The sequence below is a fragment of the Pseudophryne corroboree genome, chromosome 6, assembly GCF_028390025.1.
Source record: "Pseudophryne corroboree isolate aPseCor3 chromosome 6, aPseCor3.hap2, whole genome shotgun sequence".
In the NCBI taxonomy this organism is placed as follows: domain Eukaryota; kingdom Metazoa; phylum Chordata; class Amphibia; order Anura; family Myobatrachidae; genus Pseudophryne; species Pseudophryne corroboree.
In genome coordinates, this window is record NC_086449.1 from 822,055,068 (window position 1) to 822,072,332 (window position 17,265).

General features: G+C 49.8%; 1 long non-coding RNA gene across 1 annotated transcript in view; it reads right to left on the reverse strand.

The window, feature by feature from the left end:
- LOC134933761 (uncharacterized) overlaps window positions 1-17,265 on the reverse strand; it is a 47,033-nt gene that overhangs the window by 7,791 nt on the left and 21,977 nt on the right. Inside the window, exon 2 of the long non-coding RNA XR_010179761.1 lies at window positions 75-162. This is a non-coding gene — a long non-coding RNA (uncharacterized LOC134933761). The remainder of the gene's footprint in view (window positions 1-74; window positions 163-17,265) is intronic.

Genomic DNA, 17,265 nt, shown 5'->3' on the forward strand with positions numbered 1-17,265 from the left:
TGCAAGTCACTTTATTGTAAATGACTGCATTTAGTGTTCTATGTACCCCCGGTCCCTCAGTTGTATTCTCTTACCTTTTGTATTTGTGCAGTGATGATTTTATCATAAAGTTATATGTCCTGGATAGGAAAATCCTTACAGCTACTGGTCAATGTTCTCTCGCTAGAAAAGGAAAGCGTCAGTATATGGTAAATGTGTTTATACCAAAGTCTTAATTCTAAATCAATTAATTATGGGCCTAATTCAGACCGAACCAACCGCAAAAACTGAGACAAGGATGCGGGTGCATGCGCAGTGCCCGTCCGTGTAGGGGGGGGGGGCACAGAAAATGCGATCGCCTCTGCCTGTCAATCAGGCAGTCGCGGGGCGGCAAAGCTCTGTTTCCAGGATGGAGACGGAGCGTTGCGGAGGCGGCCAAACGGGAGGGGGGGGGGGGAGTCTCAAGCAGCCGTCTTGATAGGGAATAAGGCGGGCCTCCTGCGGGTGCAGCTGAGCAGTCGCAATTTCTGCTTGTTGAAGGGGGGGGGGGGGGGGGCGGTGGTCAGCATGTCGACTATGTCCACTGGTGGCTCCACCTAGAGGGGATGTTCCATCCGGCTTACTGATAGGAACCAGCTACTCCCTAAAACTAGATGTTTCCCCTAGACGTGGAAAACGCTGAAGTGGTGCATTGTGGGCAGTACGGATGGTGTAATGGTTAGCACTTCTGCCTCACAGCACTAAGGTCATGGGTTCCATTCCCACCATGGCCCTAACTGTGTGGAGTTTGTATATTCTCCCCGTACTTGCGTGGGTTTCCTCCGGGTACTCCCGTTTCCTCCCACAATCCAAAAATATACTGGTAGGTTAATTGGCTCCTGACAAAATTAACCCTAGTATGACTGTGTTTGCGTGTACATGTGATAGGGAACATAAATTGTAAGCTCCACTGGGGCAGGGACTGATGTGAATGGGCAAAAATATTCTCTGTAAAGCGCTGCGGAATATGTGTGCGCTATATACATAACTGGTAGTAATAATAATAATTGTGCAGATGTCGTGTCAATATCCAACATACGGCCTCGTTGACACCACCCCATTTAAACAACTTGCAGATTTGTTATTTTCCCAATGTAAGGGATGACTACATACAAATGTTTCCAGATTATGTGTTGTTTTGATGGCCCTTTTGGTGAAAATGGTCTCCCTCCCCGCACATGTAACAGGAGTAAATGCGCCAGGAGTTGCAGCCTTGCTGCCACTACACAGTGTGCTGAAAAGTAAAGAACAATTGATTATGAATAGTAAAGCAAGAGGCCCCTTATAATGCCTTAATACAGTGCTTCCCAACCTGGATGGGGAAATCCATGCAGCTATTGGTCATGGGGCAATTGCAGGGGTGCTGTGGGTTGGTGGTCCAGACTAATTTATGGTCAATGAGATAAGCAAAACCAGTGCACCGTCCTGATCCTCATATGACTGACCCTAAGGGTTACAGGGACACAGTTTACGTAATGTAATATTCTTTTTCTGTATCTCATTAAGAAGATTTTGGCCCGTGCCTGCCGAGAAAAATATACTAGTGTTCTAGTGCGTCGTGATTCAAGAAAGTTTGGGAAGCACAGCGCGCATATATATATATATATATATTTATATTTCCCAAATGGACTGGCACTCTCCTAACTAATATCACTGACCTCGGTGCCTTCTGAAATGATGATGCAGAATTCCAAAAAACAACAGCGGCACTCGAGGGATTTGAAAATAGAAAAAGTTGTATTCAAAAACAATTATATATAGCCGACTTGCCCCTTTGTCAAGGTGTGTTACACACCTTGTTTTTTGGAATTATATATATATATATATATATATATATATATATATACTCTTCCTTATTTTACTATTGTTGTTTTCTCTGACGTCCTAGTGGATACTGGGAACTCCGTAAGGACCATGGGGAATAGACGGGCTCCGCAGGAGACTGGGCACTCTAAAAGAAAGATTAGGTACTATCTGGTGTGCACTGGCTCCTCCCTCTATGCCCCTCCTCCAGACCTCAGTTAGAATCTGTGCCCGGCCAGAGCTGGGTGCTCCTAGTGGGCTCTCCTGAGCTTGCTAGAAAAGAAAGTATTTGTTAGGTTTTTTATTTTCAGTGAGATCTGCTGGCAACAGACTCACTGCTACGTGGGACTGAGGGGAGAGAAGCAAACCTACCTGCGTGCAGCTAGCTTGTGCTTCTTAGGCTACTGGACACCATTAGCTTCAGAGGGTTCGAACACAGGGCCTGACCTCGATCGTCCGTTCCCGGAGCCGTGCAGCCGTCCCCCTTGCAGAGCCAGAAGACAGAAGAAGCGATGAAATCGGCGGCAGAAGACTCCTGTCTTCATTAAGGTAGCGCACAGCACTGCAGCTGTGCGCCATTGCTCCCACAGCACACCACACACTCCGGTCACTGCAGGGTGCAGGGCGCTGGGGGGGGCGGCGCCCTGGGCAGCAATTTTAATACCTTTTGGCAAAAGAATACACATAATACAGTCAGTTAACTGTATATGTGTAAAAACCCCCGCCATTAAGTTACAGAAAACGCGGGACAGAAGCCCGCCGCTGAGGGGGCGGCGCCTTCTTCCTCAGCACACCAGCGCCATTTTCCCTTCACAGCTCCGCTGGAAGCACGCTCCCCAGGCTCTCCCCTGCAGTATCCAGGTACAAGACGGGTTAAAAAGAGAGGGGGGGCACATAAATTTAGGCGCAAAATCGATACAGACAAGCAGCTATTGTGAAAATCACTTATTAGCAGTGTAAATCCCTGTGTTATATAGCGCTGTGGTGTGTGCTGGCATACTCTCTCTCTGTCTCCCCAAAGGACTTTGTGGGGTCCTGTCCTCAGTCTGAGCATTCCCTGTGTTTGTGCGGTGTGTTGGTACGGCTGTGTCGACATGTTTGATGAGGAGGGTTACGTGGAGGCGGAGCAGGGGCAGATAAGTGTGGTGTCGCCCCCGACGGGGCTGACACCTGATTGGATGGATATGTGGAAGGTCTTAACCGACAGTGTCAACTCCTTACATAAAAGGTTCGATGACGCAGCAGCCTTGGGACAGCCGGGGTCTCAGCCCGCGCCTGCCCAGGCGACTCAGAAGTCGTCAGGGGCTCATAAACGCCCGCTAGCTCTGATGGTAGACACAGATGTCGACACAGAGTCTGACTCCAGTGTAGATGAGGATGAGACAAATGTACAGTCTACAAAAGCCATCCGATGCATGATTACTGCAATGCAAGATGTATTGCACATTTCTGATATTAACCCGGTTACCACCAAAAGGGGTATTATGTTTGGGGAGAAAAAGCAGCCAGTGACTTTTCCCCCATCTGATGAATTAAATGATTTGTGTGAAGAAGCGTGGAGTTCCCCTGATAAGAAACTAGTGATTTCTAAGAGGTTACTGATGTACCCTTTCCCGCCAACAGACAGGTTATGTTGGGAAACCACCCCTAGGGTGGACAAGGCGCTAACACGCTTATCTAAAAGGGTGGCACTGCCGTCTCAGGATACGGCCGCCCTAAAGGATCCTGCAGATAGAAAGAAGGAAGCTATCCTGAAGTCTGTGTATACACACTCTGGTACTCTACTGAGACCTGCTATTGCTTCAGCCTGGATGTGTAGTGCTGCAGCAGCATGGACTGATAGCCTGTCAGACAACATTGATTCCCTCGACAGGGATACTGTTTTGCTAACCATCGAACATATAAAAGACGTCGTCTTATATATGCGGGATGCCCAGAGGGACATTTGCCTGCTGGCATCTAGAATTAATGCAATGTCCATTTTTGCCAGGAGAGTATTATGGACTCGGCAGTGGACAGGTGATGCTGATTCTAAAAAACACATGAAGGGTTTTGCCTTATAAGGGTGAGGAATTGTTTGGGGACGGTCTCTCGGACCTCGTATCCACAGCAACTGCTGGGAAGTCGACTTTTTTACCTCAGGTTCCCTCACAGCCTAAGAAAGCACCGTATTATCAAATGCAGTCCTTTCGGCCTCAGAAAGGCAAGCGGGTCAGAGGAGCATCCTTTCTGGCCAGAGGCAAGGGTAGAGGAAAGAAACTGCACCAGGCAGCCAGTTCCCAGGAACAAAAATCCTCCCCTGCTTCCACTAAGTCCACCGCATGACGTTGGGGCTCCACAGGCGGAGCCAGGTGCGGTGGGGGCGCGTCTCCGAAACTTCAGCAACCAGTGGGTTCGCTCACAAGTGGATCTCTGGGCTGTACAAATTGTATCTCAGGGATACAAGCTGGAGTTCGAGGCGACTCCCCCTCGCCGTTACCTCAAATCAGCCTTGCCAGCTGCTCCCAGGGAAAGGGAGGTAGTACTGGCGGCAATTAACAAGCTGTACCTCCAGCAGGTGATAATCAAGGTCCCCCTCCTTCAACAGGGCAGGGGTTACTATTCCATAATGTTTGTGGTACCGAAACCGGACGGTTCGGTGAGACCCATTCTGAATTTAAAATCCTTGAACACTTATATAAAGAAGTTCAAAATGGAATCGCTCAGGGCGGTTATTGCAAGCCTGGAAGAGGGGGATTTTATGGTGTCGCTGGACATCAAGGATGCTTACTTGCATGTCCCCATTTACCCACCTCACCAGGAATACCTCAGGTTTGTGGTACAGGACTGTCATTACCAATTCCAGACGTTGCCGTTTGGTCTCTCCACGGCACCGAGAATATTTACCAAGGTAATGGCCGAAATGATGATACTCCTTCGGAAGAAGAGAGTTATAATTATCCCGTACTTGGACGATCTCCTCATAAAGGCGAGGTCCAGAGAGCAGTTGTTGGTCAGCGTAGCACTCTCTCAGGAAGTGTTGCAACAGCACGGCTGGATTCTGAATATCCCAAAGTCGCAGCTGATTCCTGCGACGCGTCTGCTTTTCCTGGGCATGATTCTGGACACAGAACAGAAGAAGGTGTTTCTCCCGGTGGAGAAGGCCCAGGAATTGTCATCTCTGGTCAGGGACCTCCTGAAACCAAAACAGGTATCGGTGCATCACTGCACGCGAGTCCTGGGAAAGATGGTGGCTTCTTACGAAGCAATTCCCTTCGGCAGGTTCCATGCAAGGATCTTTCAGTGGGATCTGTTGGACAAATGGTCCGGATCGCATCTTCAGATGCATCGGTTGATCACCCTGTCCCCAAGGGCCAGGGTGTCTCTGCTGTGGTGGCTGCAGAGTGCTCATCTTCTCGAGGGCCGCAGGTTCGGCATACAGGACTGGGTCCTGGTGACCACGGATGCAAGCCTCCGAGGATGGGGGGCAGTCACTCAGGGAAGAAACTTCCAAGGACAGTGGTCAAGTCTGGAGACTTCACTACACATAAATATACTGGAACTAAGGGCCATTTACAACGCCCTGAGTCAAGCAGAGCCCCTGCTTCAAAACCACCCAGTACTGATTCAGTCAGACAACATCACGGCGGTCGCCCATGTAAACTGCCAGGGCGGCACGAGAAGCAGGATGGCAATGGCAGAAGCCACAAGGATTCTTCGATGGGCGGAGAATCACGTGCTAGCACTGTCAGCAGTGTTCATTCCGGGAGTGGACAACTGGGAAGCAGACTTTCCTCAGCAGGCACGACCTCCACCCGGGAGAGTGGGGACTTCATTAAGAAGTCTTCACACAGATTGTAAGTTGCTGGGAACTGCCACAGGTGGACATGATGGCGTCCCGCCTCAACAAAAAGCTAAAAAAATATTGCGCCAGGTCAAGGGACCCTCAGGCGATAGCTGTGGACGCACTAGTGACACCGTGGGTGTACCAGTCGGTTTATGTGTTCCCTCCTCTTCCTCTCATACCCAAGGTACTGAGGATAGTAAGAAAGAGAGGAGTAAAAACTATACTCATCGTTCCGGATTGGCCAAGAAGAACTTGGTACCCAGAACTACAAGAAATGATCTCAGAGGACCCATGGCCTCTGCCTCTCAGACAGGACCTGTTACAGCAGGGGCCCTGTCTGTTCCAAGACATACCGCGGCTGCGTTTGACGGCATGGCGGTTGAACGCCGGATCCTAACGGAAAAGGGCATTCCAGATGAAGTGATTCCTACGCTGATAAAAGCTAGGAAGGATGTGACAGTAAAGCATTATCACCGCATATGGCGGAAATATGTCGCTTGGTGTGAGGCCAGGAAGGCCCCAACAAAGGAATTCCAGCTGGGTCGATTTCTGCACTTCCTACAGTCAGGGGTGTCTATGGGCCTAAAATTGGGGTTCATAAAGGTCCAGATTTCGGCCCTATCTATTTTCTTTCAAAAAGAACTGGCTTCACTGCCTGAAGTTCAGACGTTTGTTAAGGGAGTGCTGCATATTCAGCCCCCTTTTGTGCCTCCAGTGGCACCTTGGGATCTTAACGTTGTGTTGGATTTCCTGAAATCACACTGGTTTGAGCCACTTAAGACCGTGGAGCTAAAGTATCTCACGTGGAAGGTGTTGGCCTTAGCTTCGGCTAGGCGTGTGTCAGAATTGGCGGCTTTGTCATGTAAAAGCCCATATCTGATCTTCCATATGGACAGGGCAGAATTGAGGACTTGTCCCCAATTTCTCCCAAAGGTGGTATCAGCGTTTCATTTGAACCAACCTATTGTGGTGCCTGCGGCTACTCGGGACTTGGAGGATTCCAAGTTGCTGGACGTAGTCAGGGCCCTGAAAAATTATATTTCCAGGACGGCTGGAGTCAGGAAAACTGACTCGCTGTTTAGCCTAGATGCACCCAACATGCTGGGTGCTCCTGCTTCTAAGCAGACTATAGCGCGCTGGATTTGTAGCACTATTCAGCTTGCGCATTCTGCAGTGGGACTACCGCAGCCTAAATCTGTAAAAGCCCATTCCACATGGAAGGGGGCTCATCTTGGGCGGCTGCCCGTGGGGTCTCGGCTTTACAACTTGGCCGAGCTGCTACTTGGTCAGGGGCAAACACGTTGCAAAATTCTACAAATTTGATACCCTGGCTGAGAAGGACCTTGAGTTCTCTCATTCGGTGCTGCAGAGTCATCCTCTCTCTCCCGCCTGTTTGGGAGCTTTGGTATAATCCCCTTGGTCCTTACGGAGTCCCCAGCATCCACTAGGACGTCAGAGAAAATAAGATTTTACTCACCGGTAAATCTATTTCTCGTAGTCCGTAGTGGATGCTGGGCGCCCATCACAAGTGCGGATTGTCTGCAATACTTGTAAATAGTTATTGTTACACAAATCGGGTTGTTATTGCGAACCATCTATTCAGAGGTTCCATTGTTATCATACTGTAAACCGGGGTTCCTATCACGAGTTATATGGTGTGATTGGTGTGGCTGGTATGAGTCTTACCCGGGATTCAAAATCCTTCCTTATTGTGTCAGCTCTTCCGGGCACAGTGTCCTAACTGAGGCTTGGAGGAGGGTCATAGGGGGAGGAGCCAGTGCACACCAGATAGTCCTAAAGCTTTCTTTAGATGTGCCCAGTCTCCTGCGGAGCCGTCTATTCCCCATGGTCCTTACGGAGTCCCCAGCATCCACTACGGACTACGAGAAATAGATTTACCGGTGCGTAAAATCTTATTTATTATTATATGAGAATCTTTTTTTCTACCAACTCGCGGCAGGGGGATACTTATCACTGGAGCAATTCGGCATCCAAAAAGCAGCTGTCCCTATGATCAGTAACACAGCGACTCTAGTAGCAGCGTTACTTACCTTTCCCATTGCCGGCTTCTGTGCATGTGAGACCTGAGGTCATGCATGGACAGTGCCACTGGTCACGCAGTGAAGAGGCAGCGGAGGGATCTGCTTGGAGCCATCTTCACATACCCGGATCTTCTTCCCATAGGAAGGAGTGGGGCTCAGACAACAAGCTTAATGTGAAGATGGTGGTGTTTTCAGAGTTTCCTGGATATCAGGTGGTCCTATTGGACCCCTAATATTGAATGACCATTACATAAACCATGCAGAAACTAGCATTCCCATATGTGAAAGGGGCCACTTAGAGATGATGAGTGGGCCCCTAAATCTCCATTTGCTGAGTGCGGCCGGCGTTGTTCCCATATGTAGGCCATGCAGTAGTGGTATACATGGATGATGTGGCCTGTAAGTATGCGGGTAGAGACTGCCATGTCTGGGTCACTGCAATTATTTCGGCGTTCTCTTGCGTTCTCAGACAAGCCGCAATAGACTTCCTAGTCCGTGGTGCAGGAGGAGTTGTGGTTAGCATCCCGGCAGTCTTGCCGGCAGTCATGTCACCGATGTCGGAATCCCGGTGCCGGAACACCAACCGTCGACATCCCAAAGGTAAGTATCGGGGTGACTGTTAGCGCCCGTAACGGAGGGTAGGTGTTAGGGTTAGATACTTAGTGGGGTTAGCCCTAGCCGGCACCCCAGGCAGCTTAGGGGAGGGGTAAAATAATTACCCTGTCGGCATGCCGGTGTCAGACATGTGACCGTCAGCAAATTGTATCACATCCATGTAGGAGACTTTATTGCAGTAACCGGTCGCTGTTACGTTATATAGTAGGTTAGAGTCATTCTATTGGTAGAGGTGTTTCATTGATTTGTCTTCTACAGCTTGGCCTTTGGAAATCAGCACTATAATGAGCTTCTGCCGTCATTACGCATCCATTCATATACAACTTGTTTTTCAGACAGATTCTGTATTGCAGCAAAATAGTTTGGCATACTTGTGATCCGTATCAGAGACTTACGTTAACACTGGTATTGTAGTGTTAGGATACTCGGATAATGGACCTAATTCAGATCTGATCGCTGGGCTGCGTTTTTTGCTGCCCTGCGACCAGTCGCCGCCTACAGGGGGAGGGGAAAATGCTGTGCAAGTGTGCGACCGATTCTGTTGCAGAGCTGCACAAAAATTAGTTTGTGCACAGCCCAGGACTGACTTATCCTGTGCGATGGAGTCTTGCTGATCGGGGCCGGAGCTGACGTCAGACACCCTACATGAAAACGCCTGTTCCCGCCTGCGTTTTTCCGGACACTCCCTGAAAACGGTCAGTTGCCACCCACACAAACAGCCTCTTCCTGTCCATCTTCTTGCGAACGCCCGTGCGAATGGATCCTTTGCACAATCCCATCACTGACCGGCGATCCTCGTTGCAACTGTGCGAGGCGCCGGCGCGGTGCATGCGCAGCTCGGATCTGATCGCAGCCTGTCCGAAAACGCACAGTAGCGATCAGATCTGAATTACCACCAATGTCCTAGCCATCCTACTTGCATGTACCCACAATCTAACTGCTCTTAGGGGGTCATTCCGAGTTGATTGTAGCTATGCTAAATTTAGCACAGCTACGATCATTCACACTGACGCCCTGCACAGAGCTAGCCCGTGCCACATGTCAGTGCTGCCCCCGCCCCCCCCCCCCCCGCAGAAGTGCAAAGGCTTCGTACAGAGGCGATGCCTTTGCACTTCAACAGTAGCTCCCAACCAGTCAACCAGTGCAGCTTTACCGTTCGGTCCGGCCACGCCTGCGTTGGCCGGACAGCGCCTATGCAACGCCGGCCAAATGCCGCTGTTTCGCCCCCTCCCGCCCAGCGACCGCCTCTGCCTTTCAATCAGGCAGAGGCGATCGCTGTCCTGCTACGGCCTTCGGCCGTCTGGCACACGCAGTAGAGACCCGTTCGCTCGGCTGCAATAAACAGCAGCGAACGAACGGGTCAGAATGACCCCCTTAGTCTGGTCATTCACGCCCACAGCATAACAATATGTGAGTGCATAGATGATACATAGTTGTTAATATTGACCCAATTAACCTGGCTCGATGCCTTATTACTTGGAAATCCTATCACAATGCTCCATTGTGTGCCAGTTATCCAATCAGCACTTGTGGCCGGGAGCGGCTGTTTCCCAGTATGATGCAAAAGGTCTGGCACCATTTGTCCAATGACATGCTAGCTGTGTATCTTCTTAACCAATAGCAATAAAGATAGGCTCTTATCGGGTATTGAATGAGTTTGTACAAAGTGACCTATAGCAGCCCCCGTACAATGCATAAGTGCTCAGATGCTTACTGTATTCTTCTGAAATGTTTTCATTGATTTCTTCATGTTTCTGATACTAGTTATGAGAATGAAACAAAGGCATCAGACTGCCCGCCACTAGCTACCACCGATATACCATCCAGTGCACTCAGACTGTCAGCCCTTAGGGATGGGCTGCGGGGAGGGGGGGTTAAGGTTAGTTTCTCTGACGTCCTAGTGGATGCTGGGGACTCCGTAAGGACCATGGGGAATAGCGGCTCCGCAGGAGACTGGGCACAAAAGTAAAGCTTTAGAACTACCTGGTGTGCACTGGCTCCTCCCCCTATGACCCTCCTCCAAGCCTCAGTTAGATTTTTGTGCCCGAACGAGAAGGGTGCACACTAGGTGGCTCTCCTGAGCTGCTTAGTGAAAAGTTTAGTTTTAGGTTTTTTATTTTCAGTGAGACCTGCTGGCAACAGGCTCACTGCATCGAGGGACTAAGGGGAGAAGAAGCGAACTCACCTGCGTGCAGAGTGGATTGGGCTTCTTAGGCTACTGGACATTAGCTCCAGAGGGACCGATCACAGGCCCAGCCATGGATAGGTCCCAGAGCCGCGCCGCCGGCCCCCTTACAGAGCCAGAAGACAGAAGAGGTCCGGAAAATCGGCGGCAGAAGACGTCCTGTCTTCAACAAGGTAGCGCACAGCACTGCAGCTGTGCGCCATTGCTCTCAGCACACTTCACACTCCGGTCATTGAGGGTGCAGGGCGCTGGCGCCCTGAGACGCAATAAAAACACCTTGGATGGCAAAAAATGCATCACATATAGCTCCTGGGCTATATGGATGAATTTAACCCCTGCCAGAATACACAGAAAAACGGGAGATAAGGCCGCCGCGAAGGGGGCGGAGCCTATCTCCTCAGCACACTGGCGCCATTTTCCCTCACAGCTCCGTTGGAGGGAAGCTCCCTGGCTCTCCCCTGCAGTCACTACACTACAGAAAGGGTTAAAAAAGAGAGGGGGGCACTAATTAGGCGCAGTATTAAATAATACAGCAGCTATAAGGGGAAAAACACTTATATAAGGTTATCCCTGTATATATATAGCGCTCTGGTGTGTGCTGGCAAACTCTCCCTCTCCCTCTGTCTCCCCAAAGGGCTAGTGGGGTCCTGTCCTCTATCAGAGCATTCCCTGTGTGTGTGCTGTGTGTCGGTACGTTTGTGTCGACATGTATGAGGAGAAAAATGATGTGGAGACGGAGCAGATTGCCTGTAATAGTGATGTCACCCCCTAGGGGGTCGACACCTGAGTGGATGAACTGTTGGAAGGAATTACGTGACAGTGTCAGCTCTGTATAAAAGACAGTGGTTGACATGAGACAGCCGGCTACTCAGCTTGTGCCTGTCCAGACGTCTCATAGGCCGTCAGGGGCTCTAAAGCGCCCGTTACCTCAGATGGCAGATATAGACGCCGACACGGATACTGACTCCAGTGTCGACGGTGAAGAGACAAATGTGACTTCCAGTAGGGCCACACGTTACATGATTGAGGCAATTAAAAATGTTTTACACATTTCTGATAATACGAGTACCACCAAAAAGGGGTATTATGTTCGGTGAGGAAAAACTACCTGTAGTTTTCCTGAATCTGAGAAATTAAATGAGGTGTGTGATGATGCGTGGGTTTCCCCCGATAACAACTGATAATTTCTAAAAATAAGAATTTACTCACCGGTAATTCTATTTCTCGTAGTCCGTAGTGGATGCTGGGGACTCCGTCAGGACCATGGGGAATAGCGGCTCCGCAGGAGACAGGGCACAAAATTTAAAAGTTTGACCACTAGGTGGTGTGTACTGGCTCCTCCCCCTATGACCCTCCTCCAAGCCTCAGTTAGGATACTGTGCCCGGACGAGCGTACACAATAAGGAAGGATTTTGAATCCCGGGTAAGACTCATACCAGCCACACCAATCACACCGTACAACTTGTGATCTGAACCCAGTTAACAGTATGATAACGTAGGAGCCTCTGAAAAGATGGCTCACAACAATAAACAACCCAATTTTTTTGTAACAATAACTATGTACAAGTATTGCAGACAATCCGCACTTGGGATGGGCGCCCAGCATCCACTACGGACTACGAGAAATAGAATTACCGGTGAGTAAATTCTTTTCTCTATCGTCCTAGTGGATGCTGGGGTTCCTGAAAGGACCATGGGGAATAGCGGCTCCGCAGGAGACAGGGCACAAAAAGTAAAGCTTTTCCGATCAGGTGGTGTGCACTGGCTCCTCCCCCTATGACCCTCCTCCAGACTCCAGTTAGATTTTTGTGCCCGGCCGAGAAGGGTGCAATCTAGGTGGCTCTCCTAAAGAGCTGCTTAGAGAAAGTTTAGCTAGGTTTTTTATGTTACAGTGATTCCTGCTGGCAACAGGATCACTGCAGCGAGGGACTGAGGGGAGAAGGAGTCAACTCACCTGCGTGCAGGATGGATTGGCTTCTTGGCTACTGGACATCAAGCTCCAGAGGGACGATCACAGGTACAGCCTGGATGGTCACCGGAGCCGCGCCGCCGGCCCCCTTGCAGATGCTGAAGACAGAAGAGGTCCAGAATCGGCGGCTGAAGACTCCTGCAGTCTTCTAAAGGTAGCGCACAGCACTGCAGCTGTGCGCCATTTTCCTCTCAGCACACTTCACACGGCAGTCACTGAGGGTGCAGGGCGCTGGGAGGGGGGCGCCCTGGGAGGCAAAATGAGTACCTATAAAGGCTAAAAATACCTCACATATAGCCCTAGAGGCTATATGGAGATATTTAACCCCTGCCTGATTTCTCAAAATAGCGGGAGACGAGCCCGCCGGAAAAGGGGCGGGGCCTATCTCCTCAGCACACGGCGCCATTTCCTCTCACAGCTCCGCTGGTCAGGACGGCTCCCAGGTCTCTCCCCTGCACTGCACTACAGAAACAGGGTAAAACAGAGAGGGGGGGCAAATTTATGGCGATATTTTTATATAACAAAGCAGCTATAGGGGAGCACTTATTATAAGGCTATCCCTGATATATATATAGCGCTTTTGGTGTGTGCTGGCAAACTCTCCCTCTGTCTCCCCAAAGGGCTAGTGGGTCCTGTCTTCATTAGGAGCATTCCCTGTGTGTCTGCTGTGTGTCGGTACGTGTGTGTCGACATGTATGAGGACGATATTGGTGTGGAGGCGGAGCAATTGCCAAATATGGGGATGTCACCTCCTAGGGGGTCGACACCAGAATGGATGCCTTTATTTATGGAACTACGGGATAGTGTCAACACGCTAAAGCAGTCGTTTGACGACATGAGACGGCCGGACAATCAATTAGTGCCTGTCCAGGCGACTCAAACACCGTCAGGGGCTGTGAAACGCCCTTTGCCTCAGTCGGTCGACACAGACCCAGACACAGGCGATGACTCCAGTGGTGACGGTGACGAATCAACCGTATTTTCCAGTAGGGCCACACGTTATATGATTTTGGCAATGAAGGAGGCGTTACATTTAGCTGATACTACAGGTACCACTAAACAGGGTATTATGTGGGGTATGAAAAAACTACCTATAGTTTTTCCTGAATCAGAAGAACTAAATGACGTGTGTAATGAAGCGTGGGTTGCCCCTGATAAAAAGCTGATAATTTCAAAGAAATTATTGGCATTATACCCTTTCCCGCCAGAGGTTAGGGAGCGCTGGGAAACACCTCCTAGGGTGGACAAGGCGCTAACACGCTTATCTAAACAAGTGGCGTTACCCTCTCCTGAGACGGCCGCACTTAAAGATCCATCAGATAGGAGGATGGAAAATATCCAAAAAAGTATATACACACATGCAGGTGTTATACTACGACCAGCTGTAGCAACTGCCTGGATGGGCAGTGCGGGGGTAGTTTGGTCAGAATCCCTGATTGAAAATATTGATACCCTGGACAGGGACAATATTCTACTGTCGTTAGAACAAATAAAGGATGCATTTCTTTATATGCGTGATGCACAGAGGGATATATGCACACTGGCATCACGGGTAAGTGCTATGTCCATTTCGGCCAGAAGAGCTTTATGGACGCGACAGTGGACAGGCGATGCGGATTCAAAACGGCATATGGAAGTTTTGCCGTATAAGGGGGAGGAGTTATTTGGAGTCGGTCTATCAGATTTGGTGGCCACGGCTACAGCCGGGAAATCCACCTTTCTACCTCAAGTCACTCCCCAACAGAAAAAGGCACCGACTTTTCAACCGCAGCCCTTTCGTTCCTTTAAAAATAAGAGAGCAAAGGGCTATTCATATTTGCCACGAGGCAAAGGTCGAGGGAAGAGACAGCAACACGCAGCTCCTTCCCAGGATCAGAAGCCCTCCCCGGCTTCTACAAAAGCCTCAGCATGACGCTGGGGCTTCTCAAGCGGACTCGGGGACGGTGGGCGGTCGTCTCAAAAATTACAGCGCGCAGTGGGCTCACTCGCAAGTAGATCCCTGGATCCTGCAGATAATATCTCAGGGATACAGGTTGGAATTAGAGACAGATCCACCTCGCCGTTTCCTGAGGTCTGCTTTACCAACGTCCCCCTCCGAAAGGGAGACGGTGTTGGAAGCCATTCACAAGCTGTACTCTCAGCAGGTGATAGTCAAGGTACCTCTTCTGCAACAAGGGAAGGGGTATTATTCCACTCTTTTTGTGGTACCGAAGCCGGATGGCTCGGTAAGGCCTATTCTAAATCTGAAGTCCTTGAACCTGTACATAAAGAAGTTCAAGTTCAAAATGGAGTCACTCAGAGCAGTGATAGCGAACCTGGAAGAGGGGAACTTTATGGTATCCTTGGACATCAAGGATGCGTATCTCCACGTTCCAATTTACCCCTCACACCAGGGGTACCTCAGGTTCGTTGTACAAAACTGTCACTATCAGTTTCAGACGCTGCCGTTCGGATTGTCCACGGCACCTCGGATCTTTACAAAGGTAATGGCCGAGATGATGATTCTTCTTCGAAGAAAAGGCGTATTAATTATCCCATACTTGGACGATCTCCTAATAAGGGCGAGGTCCAGAGAACAGCTAGAGATGGGATTAGCACTGTCTCAAGAAGTGCTAAAACAGCACGGGTGGATTCTGAATATTCCAAAATCCCAGTTAATGCCGACAACTCGTCTGCTGTTCCTAGGGATGATTCTGGACACGGTTCAGAAAAAGGTTTTTCTCCCGGAGGAAAAAGCCAAGGAGTTATCCGAGCTTGTCAGGAACCTCCTAAAACCAGGAAAGGTGTCTGTACATCAATGCACAAGAGTCCTGGGAAAAATGGTGGCTTCTTACGAAGCGATTCCATTCGGCAGATTCCACGCAAGAATTTTCCAAAGGGATCTGTTGGACAAATGGTCAGGGTCGCATCTTCAGATGCACCTACGGATAACCCTGTCTCCAAGGACAAGGGTGTCTCTTCTGTGGTGGTTGCAGAGTGCTCATCTATTGGAGGGCCGCAGATTCGGCATACAGGATTGGATCCTGGTGACCACGGACGCCAGCCTGAGAGGCTGGGGAGCAGTCACACAAGGAAGAAACTTCCAGGGAGTATGGACGAGCCTGGAAACGTCTCTTCACATAAACATTCTGGAACTAAGAGCAATATACAATGCTCTAAACCAGGCAGAACCTCTGCTTCAGGGAAAACCGGTATTGATCCAGTCGGACAACATCACGGCAGTCGCCCATGTGAACAGACAGGGCGGCACAAGAAGCAGGAGGGCAATGGCAGAAGCTGCAAGGATTCTTCGCTGGGCAGAGAATCATGTGATAGCACTGTCAGCAGTGTTCATCCCGGGAGTGGACAACTGGGAAGCAGACTTCCTCAGCAGACACGATCTTCACCCGGGAGAGTGGGGACTTCATCCAGAAGTCTTCCACATGCTGGTAACCCGTTGGGAAAGACCAATGGTGGACATGATGGCGTCTCGCCTCAACAAAAAACTGGACAGGTATTGCGCCAGGTCAAGAGATCCGCAGGCAATAGCTGTGGACGCGCTGGTAACGCCTTGGGTGTACCAGTCGGTGTATGTGTTTCCTCCTCTGCCTCTCATACCAAAAGTATTGAGAATTATACGGCAAAGAGGCGTAAGAACGATACTAGTGGTTCCGGATTGGCCAAGGAGGACTTGGTACCCGGAACTTCAAGAGATGATCACGGAAGATCCGTGGCCTCTACCTCTAAGGAGGGACTTGCTTCAGCAGGGTCCCTGTCTGTTTCAAGACTTACCGCGGCTGCGTTTGACGGCATGGCGGTTGAACGCCGGATCCTAAAGGAAAGAGGCATGCCGGAAGAAGTCATTCCTACTTTGATTAAAGCAAGGAAGGAAGTAACCGTGCAACATTATCACCGAATTTGGCGAAAATATGTTGCGTGGTGCGAAGATCGGAGTGCTCCGACGGAGGAATTTCAACTGGGTCGATTCCTACATTTCCTGCAATCAGGATTGTCAATGGGTCTCAAATTGGGATCTATTAAGGTTCAAATTTCGGCCCTGTCGATTTTCTTTCAAAAAGAATTGGCTTCAGTCCCTGAAGTCCAGACCTTTGTTAAGGGAGTGCTGCATATACAGCCTCCTGTGGTGCCTCCAGTGGCACCGTGGGATCTAAATGTGGTTTTGGACTTCCTAAAATCTCATTGGTTTGAACCACTAAAAAAGGTGGATTTGAAATATCTCACATGGAAAGTGACCATGCTTCTAGCCCTGGCTTCTGCCAGGAGAGTGTCAGAATTGGCAGCTTTATCTTACAAAAGCCCATATCTGATTTTCCATTCGGACAGGGCAGAACTGCGAACTCGTCCGCATTTTCTCCCTAAGGTGGTGTCAGCATTTCATCTGAACCAGCCTATTGTAGTGCCTGCGGCTACAAGTGACTTGGAGGACTCCAAGTTACTGGACGTTGTCAGAGCATTAAAAATATATATTGCAAGGACAGCTGGAGTCAGAAAATCTGACTCGTTGTTTATATTGTATGCACCCAACAAGATGGGTGCTCCTGCGTCTAAGCAGACGATTGCTCGTTGGATCTGTAGCACAATCCAACTTGCACATTCTGTGGCAGGCTTGCCACAGCCTAAATCTGTAAAGGCCCACTCCACAAGGAAGGTGGGCTCATCTTGGGCGGCTGCCCGAGGGGTCTCGGCATTACAACTTTGCCGAGCAGCTACGTGGTCAGGGGAGAACACGTTTGTAAAATTTTACAAATTTGATACTCTGGCTAAGGAGGACCTGGAGTTCTCTCATTCGGTGCTGCAGAGTCATCCG